Here is a 13,049-nt window from a genome sequence, read left to right as displayed (position 1 = left end):
GCCTCAGTAAGTATGCTTACATGTGGAAACTGGTAGCCAAAGACATCAAATCCTTAACTGCATTTCAGGGAATTGTGCTCAATGGAAAGCTATTATTAAGACTCTTGTGCCTGATAAAGCTCTTAAAACAGTTTTTACAAGGTCTCCTACATTCTGGGTTATGTTCCAGGCACTTGAAATATAAACACTTTAAGATTTTTGCTCTTGAAAGCACATAGCCCATCTTATGCTACACTTGAAATTATCATCCCCCTCCTAAAACATGTGAAATGTTATGTATATGCACTTTTTATGAGGGATGAGAATTTATCCAAAGATTTCAACATCAAAATTGGGATCAGTTGCCCTCCCCCCACCTCAGAAGGCATGGAGCTGTTCCGGCCCTTCTCAATAGTCTCTGAGATGTAGATGTTCAGATTTAGAGTTCAATGATCTGGTTGTTATCTAGGAAGGAATCAATGGGCATTTTTTCTTTCCTTTATAACTCTGGTCAAGATTGAGCTATTGTCTCTGCTGACTTTAGCTGCTTCTCCAAACTTGAAATTAGGAGAATTAACACAGATGTTTTAACACAAGGAGACTTATCCACGGGGGGGGGGGGGGGGGGGGGGGGGAATTAAGGCCATATCCTCCTTTCTTAAACTCAGTGCAACTGAGAAGGGGCTCTGACTCCTAAATGAATAGTGAGCCACATGTACTTATATACAATACCACATGTACTTATATACAATACTAGTGGCCAGGTGCACAAAATTCATGCACATTAGAAGAAAATTAATTAGAGAAAATATTTTAATATTGCTATTTGCCCTTTCTCTATAGAAGTGTATAGATGAAAGAAAATTAGTAAAATGTATATGAAAATCTCCCTCCTGCCAGAGTCTGAGGCTTGCTATGGGACCCAGAGTGAAGTCCCTGTCCATCTGCTTGTGCCGTGAAACCATGTGAAATCCAGACCTGGCTGTCCCCAACCCCATCAGGCCCTAGGGTCAGGGGCACAGCCTCAGGTCCCTTAACCTGGCGCTTGGTGGGGGGAGTGACACAGCATCAGGCACACTGTCAAGCCCCACTGGGCAGGGGGCCAGCCTCAGGTATCCCATCAAGCCCTGCCAGGCAGAGGGTGCAGCCTCAGGTCCTCTGGCCTCATGCCAGGCTTAAAAGGGTATGGCTTCAGGTCCCCCAGCCCAGACTTCAGGTCCCCTGGCCAATTGGGTGTGAGGGTGTGATGAACATTTGCATATTAGTTCTTTTTATATAGGATAGCTGAGTCGAGAGCTGTTGTGCTGGGGCTGGTGATGAGGGAGAACACAGGCAGGCTGGCACACTGAATATCTACAGGTCCCTCACCTTCTCTTGACGTATTTGTCTTCTATAACAGGTTAGGCCTAGAGGCTGGAGAAAAACTAATGTTGCTCATTGCTGCGATAGATTGAATAATGGCAAGTTGTAATTCCTACTGTTACAGAAAACTGGAGAAGAACCAAGCAACACTTAGAGAGATGGAGTTACATTTTATTATTATTATTATTATTATTATTATTATTAATTATTATTACGTGTGGACCAAGAAAAAAACTGTATTTCAAATTATGGGCCCCAACATAGAGGAAGCTTTCCTATTCATATCTTTTTACCTTCTTTGCCTCCCAAATGTGTTTTTTTTTTTTTCTTGTCCCCTTTGCAAGTTCTTAAAGAGCCCTATGTACTGGAGCTTTGAGATCTCAACAAAAGGCTAGGTCTGGCGCCAGCACTGATAACTTTATCCGGGAAGGTTTAAGGGCCTCTCTGAAGTGGGAGTACTCTTATTTTCCTTATTATTTAAGCAATCAAGCATTTACAGAAGCCAAAATAGCAGGGTTAAAATTTTAACAGCAGTTTTCATATAAGATAGATGCTTCATTTCCCACTGGTCTACAATTTGTAAATTATTTGGGAAAAAATATTTGTAGATGTAATTAAATTTTTTGAGATGTGGAGATTACTCTGGATTATTTGGGTGGGCCCTAAATGAAATCACAAATGCCACAGGAGACAACAGGCACACAGAGGAGAATGAAATGCAAAAATGGAGGCAAAGATGGTAGCCACAAGCCCAGGAATGGTGAGACAGCCACCACAACCTGGAAGAGGAAAAGGAAGATTATCTCCTAGGACTTCCAAGAAGGATGAGAGCCTTATTGGGTTTTGGATTTCTATCCTCCAGAATGGTGACAGAATAAAATCCTGTTGTTTGAAGCCACCTAATCTGTGGTAATTTGTTACAGAAGCTCCAGGACACTGATAAGGTTGCCATGTCCCATACCATATCATGTGCTAATTCTTTAGGAAGCCTGGATTGACCTCAGTGCAGATTTTTCAGTTTTCCTTTACTTGCTCATGTATCGTTACAATAAGATTTCATCACTTAAATAACTATAATTTTCTGTTCCTCAGAACATCTAAGACACACTGTTTATGAGCTTGTTTTCTACTTTGCAGGTTGTCTCCATCATATGCCAGTGAGTGGTTAAAGAATGCAAACTACTGCTCTTCTAGTGTGGCTCAGTAGTTGAGGAAAGACCTATGAATCAGGAGGTCATGGTTTGATTCCTGGTCAGGGCATGTGTCAAGGTTGTGGGCTAGATCCCTAGTGGGGGTGTGCAGGAGGCAATTGACCAATGTTTCTCTCTCATAATTGATATTTTAATCTCTCTCTCCCTCTTTCTTCCTCTCTGAAATTAACAAAAATATATTTTAAAATAATTCAAACCACTTTTATTAAAGGTTTACACAATTCTTAAAACAAATAAGATTTAAAAGCAGAGTAGGAATAAATGTTTTAAAAGCTAAATAATGAAAATTTTTAAAAAATCAATTTTAGTTTATGTGTGCTACTATTTCCCTCCAAAAAGTCAATGGAACTAGAAATTATGGCATAAAATGAAATAATAGTTATTTTAACAAACATACCAATATTTATATGTGTAATATTATAGATTAAATATGAACATAATTTATTTGTATTTCCTCCCATCAAGAAGTTGAATCTATTCCCAATCCTTGTAATTTGCGGCAGTCTTTTACTTGCTTTGACCAAAGAAAAATACAAGTTTTTATTTTGTTTGTTTGTTTTGTTTTTTATTTTTATTTATTATTTTTAATATATTTTATTGACTTTGTACAGTGAGGAAGGGAGAGAGATAGAGAGTTAGAAACATCGATGAGAGAGAGTCATCGATCAGCTGCCTCTTGCACACCCCCTACTGGGGATATGCCCGCAACCAAGGTACATGCCCTTGACCAGAATCGAACCCGGGACCCTTTGGTTCCCAAGCTGACGCTCTATCCATTGAGCCAAACCGGTCTCGGCTGTTTTGTTTTTTAAATTGAGGTACAATTGATATGAAATATAGCAGTTTCAAATGTATAGCATAATGATTCAATACTTTAACATCTATTACCATACATAGTTATAATTTTTTTCTTAAGATGAGAACTTTTAAGATTTATTCTCCTAGTAATTTCAAATATGTAATACAGTATTGTTAACTTTAGTTAACATGTTATATATTATATCCTTATGACATAATTATTTCAACAGAGTAAAAGGAGATTCAGACACAGATGTGTACAAAGGGAAGACCATGGGAAAGCACCAGGAGAAGCAGCCATCTGCAGGCCAAGGGCAGCTCTTTTCCTCGCGGCCCTCAGAAGAAACCAATCCTGCCCATGGACACCCTGATCCCCGACTTCTAGCCGCCAGAACTGTGAAAAGAATGAATTTCTCTTGTGTAAGCCACCAAATCTGTGTTATTTTTCTGTGGCTGCCTTAGCAAACTAAAAAACAATCCCTCCCTCGTGTACACACAAATACAATCTTCACTGATCCTAAAAAAAAAAAAAAAAAGAAAGAAAGAAAGACAAAAACAAAACAAAACAAAACAAAAGCAAACCAACAACCACTAAATGGTTTTGCCAAACTTGAGTATCCACCTTTTTAATAGAATTGGCTTACTCTCAAAGAATACAGATTTGCTTTGCTTTGGACAATCACGGTAACATGGAAAAGACTCCAGAAACAATTTCTAGGAGAAGAGCTCTCTAAATATTTTGAACAACGGCAGTATAATTAGAAGAAATATTGCTTCCTTTGGTTAGTGCATTGAAAAGAAAAACTGTAATTTTTTTCAAACAAAAATAATTGTTCTTTTACGATCACAGTATTATTGTTGTTGTTAATTCATTTTACCTTGTTCCTCATCTGTAGGGTACATGTTTTGGGAATAACTTGAGTCTATGTAAACATCTGCATTAACCAGGGAAATAACATAGTTTTGGAGTTAAACAAACACTCTATGACAATACCTTAGATCTGTTTTATGAGTTCATTTAATATAAAACAGTTCTTCTTTCCCAACCATATGCCTCCACCCCATTCCCACTCTGGCATTATTAGGTAAGTAGAAAAAAAAAAAACATGCACACTATAATAGCAAAAAAGATAATGAAAAAAGTTTTTTTATTATCGGAACTGATGGGAAAAGGAAGAGTGCCAGTTAGACAAAAACCCTAATAAAGGAAGGATTAATATCTGCATTCTCTGGTGGTTTCCATCTCATCGTTTCCCTCGCTGTCTCACAAGATATATAAAAAGAGTTAGGCCTACAGATTTAATAACTGTTGTTTGCTTAAAACATAGATATACCAGCCACTGCTACTTCTTGCTCCAATTAAATCTCAGGCAAATTACTTTGTGCAAATCTACAGTGCTGACAGTCACTATATTAAATATTTATGTCAAAGAAACAAAAAAATGGACTTCCTCAGTTTTCCAGCTGGTAGAGTGCTAGGTAACACAACCCCTTTTATGTCTCTTTTTCCTAACTGTGTTTGGTTGATCTGTAAAAATCAGAGATACTCCTTTCTAAGACAATGGCCTGGATGGCTCAGAGAATATTAACTCCAGGAAGAATTATAATAGTAATTCTTTGGACTTACTATTATCAGCCAAACACAAATCAACAAGTCATTCTCTAAGTTAGAAGTGTCTTTCTCTAAATGCTCAGGTTAATATCTAATTGTCTCTACCCTGTATAAAATGGAAACGTTGTCATGACAACTGGGTAGACATTTTAGCTAGAATAACATTTTCTTTTAAAAGAATGAAGCAATTTTAAGCTTTTTAGTGCTATTTGGAATTATAAAAATTGCTTTATATCCCCATTTTTAGATTACATGAGGTGACTGATCATTTTTTAAAAGCTGGCTTACAGAGTCCCTTAACACCATTCTTGAAAAAGTGTTTGATTTTTTTTTTTCTCTTTTGACTTTTTTTTTTTTTCTTGGTAGCAGAATTCAACACTTGTGAATGAAGCAAATAATTCTCCTGTTCATTAGTTCATTGGACTTATAGCACCTGAATATAATAGATATTTAGTCACAACTCATTGGACTGTTATATTGTAAAACTATCATAGAAATAAATCTCTGGTTATTAAATGAAGAGAAATAGTATTTTTGCTTTTCTTTGTTGTAAGATAAAACATGAGATGTATATTTTAAAATTTCCAAATGAATGCCCACTAACAAGACCTGGAACAATTTTGGTCTTTGGAAAGGAATACATTCTGTTCTCTCTTTTTAATAGTCTTTTTTTTTTTTTTCTCAGCAACTGCTTCAATTACAGATTTTTATGATTGCATAATTATTCCTGGAGTGTTGCCTTTGGTCATCGTGTTTGACCATTCTGAACATATAATGGTCTGAGTGCTTTAGATAAACCAATTGATATTTCTACAATACTAGTGAGATTTAGGACAGTCAAGGAGGAGAAGTACTTTTCTGAGTATGTATATTGGGTGATACCAGCCTCAAAATAAAGGGGCATTTTTGTGAAAACTTAACTACACATTTTGGTATTATTGTGTCTATCTTTCCTATTTCAAGACTTAGCAGTGAAAGATACAGTAAATCAGAATAAAACAGACTCTACATGAAAGGTGCTGGCATCTAAAATTACACCCATCACAAATGCAGTGACTACCAGTGCTGGGCGTGCAGCTGGGACATCCAAGAGCAGAAGATGGAAGGGATTCTCTGTGCAAAATCAACAGTTTTCCCAATGGGAATTTGGGGATCATTCAAATCTCATTGCAAATGTCAGTATGGAGAGGTCCAGAATGAAGTAAGAGGGGCATCCTAGCCAATACAGTTGTTGAAAGGGCAATAGGTTTCAAGGGCAGAAAATAGAGAGAAAGGAAGTACTAACTTTTCTATTTTGTTTTAAGGATCTGAACACTAAACTGAGATTTTATGGTCATGCTTTACACTTAGGACAGGAGCTAATAAGAGCATGTCAAAGCTCAAAGTTCTAAAAAACCCAGCTCTCTGATGCCTATGGATACTCAGTTGCTCAAAATCAGGGACCTACTAGCCATCTCTGCATCCCCCATTTTCCTTAATTTTCTACATTCAATCCTTTCACAAGGCCTGTTTGTTCTACCTCCAATATAAATCTTTACACTATCAACATTTCCAGTCTAACACCTTTGTTGGATAAGAGACTTAAAATAGCACCCTGATTTCACTCTGTATCACCCAACCTTCATACAATAGCCAGAATATTCTTCTAAAATCATAATCCAAGTAACTTAATTCCCTTATTTAAATATCTTCAGTAGGCTCCCATCACACTTAGAATATAAGCCAGACTTTACTAGTAACATATGGTACAAAGCCTGCATGATCTTCGACTTTTTTATATATACTAGAGACCTGGCACATGAAATTCCAGTGCAGGTACAGTCTCCAGGCCTGGCCTGCAATCAGGTCATCTTTACCCAGCTAGCTGCAGTGGGCCTTGCCCTCCTGTGCCACTCACCTGAGGTGATTGGTGCCTGATGCCCAGGGGAAGGGACTGAGAGGTGGTCATTTCACCCCATAGTGACTGGTCTAGTGGTCATTCTGGTTGTTCAGTTGTTAGGGTCAATTTGAATATTACCCTTTTATTATATAGGATAGAGGTCTGGTGCATTGGTGGGGGCCTGCTGGCTTTCCCTGAAGGGGGCCCCAGATCAAGGTGGGGGGTCCCAGCTGGGGGGCAGGCCATCTGGGGCGAGGGGCCGTGGGCAGTTTGCCAGCTGGCCACACCCCTGGCTTTATCAGGAAGGATGTCCAGATGACTTCTAATCTATCTGGTCTAATTAGCATATTACCCTTTATTTCAGAGAGGAAGGGAGAGGGAGAGAGAAATAGAAACATCACTGATGAGAAAGAATCATTGATCAGCTGCCTCCCACTGGGGATGGAGCTTGCAACCTGGGGCCTGGGCCCTGACAAGAAATCGAACAGTGACCTCCTGATTCATAGGTCGATGCTCAGCCATTGACCCATGCCAGTTAGGCAATCTTCTCTCTTTATAAACCTCTGACTTTGTGGTAATCACCTCCTCCTTGCCATTTTGCTGATAACAATTCTCTCTGGCTTTGTGTTTTAGGGGTATTTCTGAGCCAGCAGATGGGGTCAACATGTCCAGCCTTGCAAAACACTGAACTGCATATGTTGGGGATAAGGCAGAGATTGGCTCCATTCTGAATGTAGACTTTTAATCCTCCTTCTGTCACCCCAGTTTTTATTTTGCAATTATCCTGCCAATGCCATAAAAACATAAAGCCTAGGAAGTGACTTGGTACAGGAAAAGGGTCTTCACAGTTGGAAATCTGTATAAGGAAAAGAAACGGCGGCAGCTCAGATGTTAGGATTTTTACTGAATCTTGCGGTAGAATCTAAGCAGTGCAAGCTACTAACTAAAGTAATTAGAAAGACTTCTTCTTAGGATGAGTGGCTCCAAAATGAAGGCACTGGAGATTAAGGAAAGGAACACAGCTACTGGAGGAATCAGAAAACAAAAGTAAACATCTCTGCACCCCACCTCGGGGCTGATGACAAAAATCAGGAGGACCCCGTCCCTGCAGGCATCATTCCTTTGAAGAAACTTAAGTGTACCGCAAAGCAATTAGAAGAAGCACATGGAGTGCATTGCAAGTGCCCCCCTCACTACCTTAATCAAAATATTTCCCTTTGACAAGGAGCTCATTTAAAGGAGACATAACGAGCCGGTGTCACCTCGCTTCTACAGGATTGGAGTCGTGTCACGTGAGCCCGCCGGCGCTTCATGCTCCAGTTTCAGCCTCCCACTTCCTCACTGCCTAGACCAGACCAGGCTGTCACTTAGAAGATGAAATATATTTGCAAATTAATTAACTTTGTCCAGCAACTGGAGAATTAGATTTCTGCTATGGGTTCTGTCCGAGTGATGGATTCTCAGGACAGTGAAGGAATTAAATACCACTTTTTTTTTCTCTTCCTTTTCATGTTTTAGGCAGTAGGATCATGAGGCTACCATTGTTCTGCTTCTTTCACCCACTTCCATTTATTACCACAGTTCACCTCCGAAACCAGCAAAGTTTGCTTAGGTTGATGATGACTCTTGTGGAGATTTCTGATCTCTGTAAATTCCTTATCAATTCAATAACAAAACCTAGAAGCTAATACACATGAGATTGAAGAAGAGTAGGAGGCAGCTATATCAGAACAGCGCTTTGTAAGGATTTTCTTTCCTTGACTGGTTCTTTGTTCTGATTCTGAAATGCACAGTGAGGAGGCCAGCAGGATATGCAATGGAGACAAGGGTTTCCAGAATCCTGGCTATGCAATGTAAGCCCATTAAAGGATCTTTGCAATCAAAATTCCCAGGCCGGGGGAAAAGCATGTCTGGTTGTCTCTTGACCAGAATAAAAGCACAATAGTATACAAACTGTTAGATGTGTTTATTTGTGGTCACTTTGGATTCAAAACAATTATGCAGAGCATGATTTTAATGATGCTGGACTGTACAGTTCTATGGGAATATTGCCATAAGACAGTAGTCGGCAAATTCATTAGTCAACAGAGCCAAATATCAACAGTACAACAAGTGAAATTTCTTTTGAGAGCCAAATTTTTTAAACTTAAACTTCTTCTAATGCCACAGCCCTAGGGAAACAGAGAAGGTTGAAAGAGAGAGCATTTCAAAAACATATTTACTCAGATTATATTTTAAACTGAGGTACTGAAGCATCATCCTTTTCTCTCTCTTTCAACAATTATCACATAGTGGCCCTAGCTGGGTGGTTCAGTTGGTTGGAGCATCATCCCTGTGCACCAAAAGGTTGTGGGTTTGATTCCTGGTCAGGGTGGATGTTTCTCTTTCACACTGATGTTTCTCACCAATGAAAACATATCTTCAAGTGAGGAAGTGAGGATACACACACACACACACACACACACACACACTATATCTATATCTATATCTATATCTATATCTATATCTATATCTATATCTATATCTATATCTATATCATCTATATCTATATCATCTATCTATATCATCTATATCTATATCTATATCTATCTATATCTAATTTATACATGGATATCACATGATGAATATAGCAAAGAATCATGACTATATCTACTACCTTAACTGTATAATAATTTATCCTTGGCAAATGAACAAGTAAGCAAACAACAGCAACAACATAGAATCCCAGGGACCATATTAAAAATGGTGAACGTATGTACACCTGTGCCTCATTTATGAGTGTATAGCACACAATTGTCAGGCATTCAGGGTAAACAAGAAGTGGCAATTAATCTTTTGTACATCTATTTTAATTTTAAGGAACAGAACAAAAAAAGATTTAAAGGAAGATGAATGGTATCTAACCACCTGCTATATACTAGTAGCATTGAATATGAGGTTCTTGAAGATTAGGACAGCATCTTTCTATTTTTTTTTTATATCCCAGGCCAATCAAGGTGCCTGAACCACTGTAAACATTCAATAAACATTTCCCTGAAAGAAGCAAAGCAGTGCATCTTTGGTGGGAGCCTTGGTGGGTAACAATTCATATTCTTTTCTTCTTATGAAGTCTTTCTCAAACTTAAGGGATATCTAGTAATGTTCAGTTGTTGAATCATTGAGATCAACTTCTTGGTATTAACTGAGTCAATTATTTCAGGAAAGTGTTTTAACTAAACAGTACACAGAGTGGTCTACCCCTTCTTGATGATTCCTAAAGACAGAATTAGGGACATCTTGCAGCCTCTCTTAAACTAAGTGAAATAAGGGCACCAAGAAATGTAAAACTTTAAGTCTCAGAGACTGGTAACCCAGAGCTGTTTCTCTGTGTATGGTGGTTCCATGGTGGGATGGCCATGGGAGTCACACACACCTGGAAATGCACCTTCCCCCATGGGATAATATGTTAATATGTGACACTCTTATTCAGATGTTAAACATCTACCATCATTTAAAAAATCTTTTATTTTTGCATTTAATTTATATGGTGCTTCCATTTAGCAAAGGGATATTTTGCTCACATAAATCCATCTGAGTTTTACTAGCTTTATTTTTCAAAAGTCGTTCTTATGAGTATATATTGTTTTGCTGAATACTTTATTCAACCTCAGCATTCTCATAGTGAAAGTAATCCTTGCATTTTACATGACTGTAATAGATTCGAATCTAGGAGCAGGTATAAGGAGGATAATAACGTGTAATTATCTCTCGCATTGTGATCTTTGTTGATAAGCAGATTACTTTCCTTGCTCCTAATTTACTGTTACAGCCAAACCCAAAGTTTAGTGTTCCTGGGAAATTACATAAGTTTCTTCCAGAGCGGAAAAGGCAAAGTCCTTTTCATCTGATGGACTGCGGAAAGAGAAGACAAAGTCGGCAAGTTAGAGAAGTGGCACCTGACTTTAATGTGCTGGAAATGTTGCAAAGAAACCTAAAATCACTAGATGTTCTGAAGCATTTTCTTCTTTTTTTTCTGCCTGGAAAAAGAGAGTGCCTTGTCCAATTTGGGGAGGATGGTGGTTGTCCAGTAGAGAAAATTGACTAGAGAAATGATCCTGAAACAATGCTTTAGGCTCCTCCAGCTTATAAGTGGCATGCAAGGGGTCCAGACATTTCTTTGGTTTCTGTTGAATTGACATGAGTGTGTTGAAAGGGTGGATAAGAAGAGGATGACTAGAACTAGGGCTCAACAGTGCCTGTCAGGACATCACTCCCAGAGGCATGTAGGACCAGAGAGTACATCTGTGGTCATCAGTCCAAAGCCCAGCCCAGCCAGCCACACCACTGTGGCAATGAGCCCCATTTTTGATATCCAGGCCCCATTCTAAGATCCTGATGTACTTCAGGTATGTGAGCTCATATTATATCATTCCTGCCTCTCATTCAGCAACCTGATCCCATGTTAGATAGCCACAGAGAGTGATGTAAATGTGATTGGCACTACTTATCTAAAAGATACTGGAATATCCAATATCCAAAACAGATGACTAAAATTAGAGGGCAAAAGAGACTGTCCATGCTAAAAAAAAAAAAAAAAAAAAAAAAATGTCCTCCCCTTCCCCCTAACCTCAGTCTACCTGGAAATATTAGAGTAATTAATAAAAATTAAAGAAATGACTTTTCCGGTTGCCATCTGAGCAACTATTTAAATTCCAATTCAACACAATGTACTATTATAGAAATAGAAACTACTCTTAACTAATACGTTTTTTTCCCTTGAGTTCCTCAAACAGAATTCTGTTCCCCATGTGTGTCAAGAGGGCTGTCAGCATTTCTTCTTCACAGCTCAGCAATGCACAAGCTATCACATTAGGATCACTGATGAAGAAGCAGAACCTCTTTGCAGTCTCCCTCCTCTGCTTCCATTCTGGATGGCAGGAGGGGGAGAGCCACCAGCACGCATTGGATTCAGAATCACCAGTGTCTTTTCCGCCCAGAAAAAAACTAAGTGTCTCCTCAGAACCACATCATTTTCTCATATGAGCTGTAATCAATTTGTCCTCCTCCTCTTCTTTTATCTAGTCTTGAATTTTGTTTCTTCTCTCCTCCCCCAAGTCAAAGCATAAACTGTAATGATGGAATTTCATGCTCAGCCAACTTCTTTATGGCCATTTAAGAGGCATCAGTAAGGTTATGCACCTGCTCCTGGGAGCACTGCCACCCGTTTCTGATTACACGTGGGCAGCAGAGGGTAAAAAGTGGTCAAGCACTAAGCAGCAGATCCCCTCCTCCCTGGTACTCATTCTCTGTTAAACATGTAAAATCCTATCCCTTCATACAAATAATAAAAGATAGGAGATAGTGACTCCTAAGCTTCTCTATAGTTTAAAATACCCTTGTTCCATTCATTCATTCATTCATTCATTCATTCACTCACTAACTCATTCATGCAATCTAATTCAAAATCTTGCTTCATTCTTTGATTACTCCTTATTATTTGTTCCTTCTGATATTTTCTAAACAACTCTTAGTTTCAACATGCTGGGACTTTTGGGCACAAGTACATTTTTCTCTGTATCTTTCCTTACAATATATCTTATATCCAAAATATAAGATATCTCTTTAGCTCTGTGATTTTATAAAAATATTAGTATGTCTCTTCACTTTGTCCATATCCTTTAAAACACAATATGCAACAAATTTTACATTCAGATGAATAAGTGAGTATGTGCCACACTCTAGTAGTATTGAACTACAGAAAAAAAAATATCACAAATTAAAATGTGTTTATTTTTTTTTAAATCCTCACACAAGGATATTTTTTTCATTGATCTTTAGAAAAAGTGGAAGGGAGGGAGTCAGAAACATTGATGTGAGAGAAACAAATGGACTGGCTGCCTTCCAGCACACCCCAATCGGGGCTGGGGATTGAACTTGAAACCAAGGTACATGCCCTTGACTGGAAATCCCAAGACCCTTCTGTCTGTGGGCTATTTTCTAACCACTGAGCAACCAGCTAGGGCCACATATTTGCTTTTAAATTTTCTTTAAACTTAGATTAAGTTTGCTTATCAATGCTTGTCAGTTACAGTGTGCAATATAGCCTAATTGCATTATGCTGCTCATGGCATTATGATTCTAAACTAGTGGATTTAACAGTAAAGATTGGGATTAGATTTCATCAATGGTTGTATGATCTTGAATGAGTCATTTATCCTCTTTAAGCTTT

The sequence above is a fragment of the Pipistrellus hanaki genome (genome assembly GCF_964339955.1).
Source record: "Pipistrellus hanaki genome assembly, chromosome: 2".
NCBI lineage: Eukaryota > Metazoa > Chordata > Mammalia > Chiroptera > Vespertilionidae > Pipistrellus > Pipistrellus hanaki.
This window is presented reverse-complemented; position numbering follows the sequence as displayed.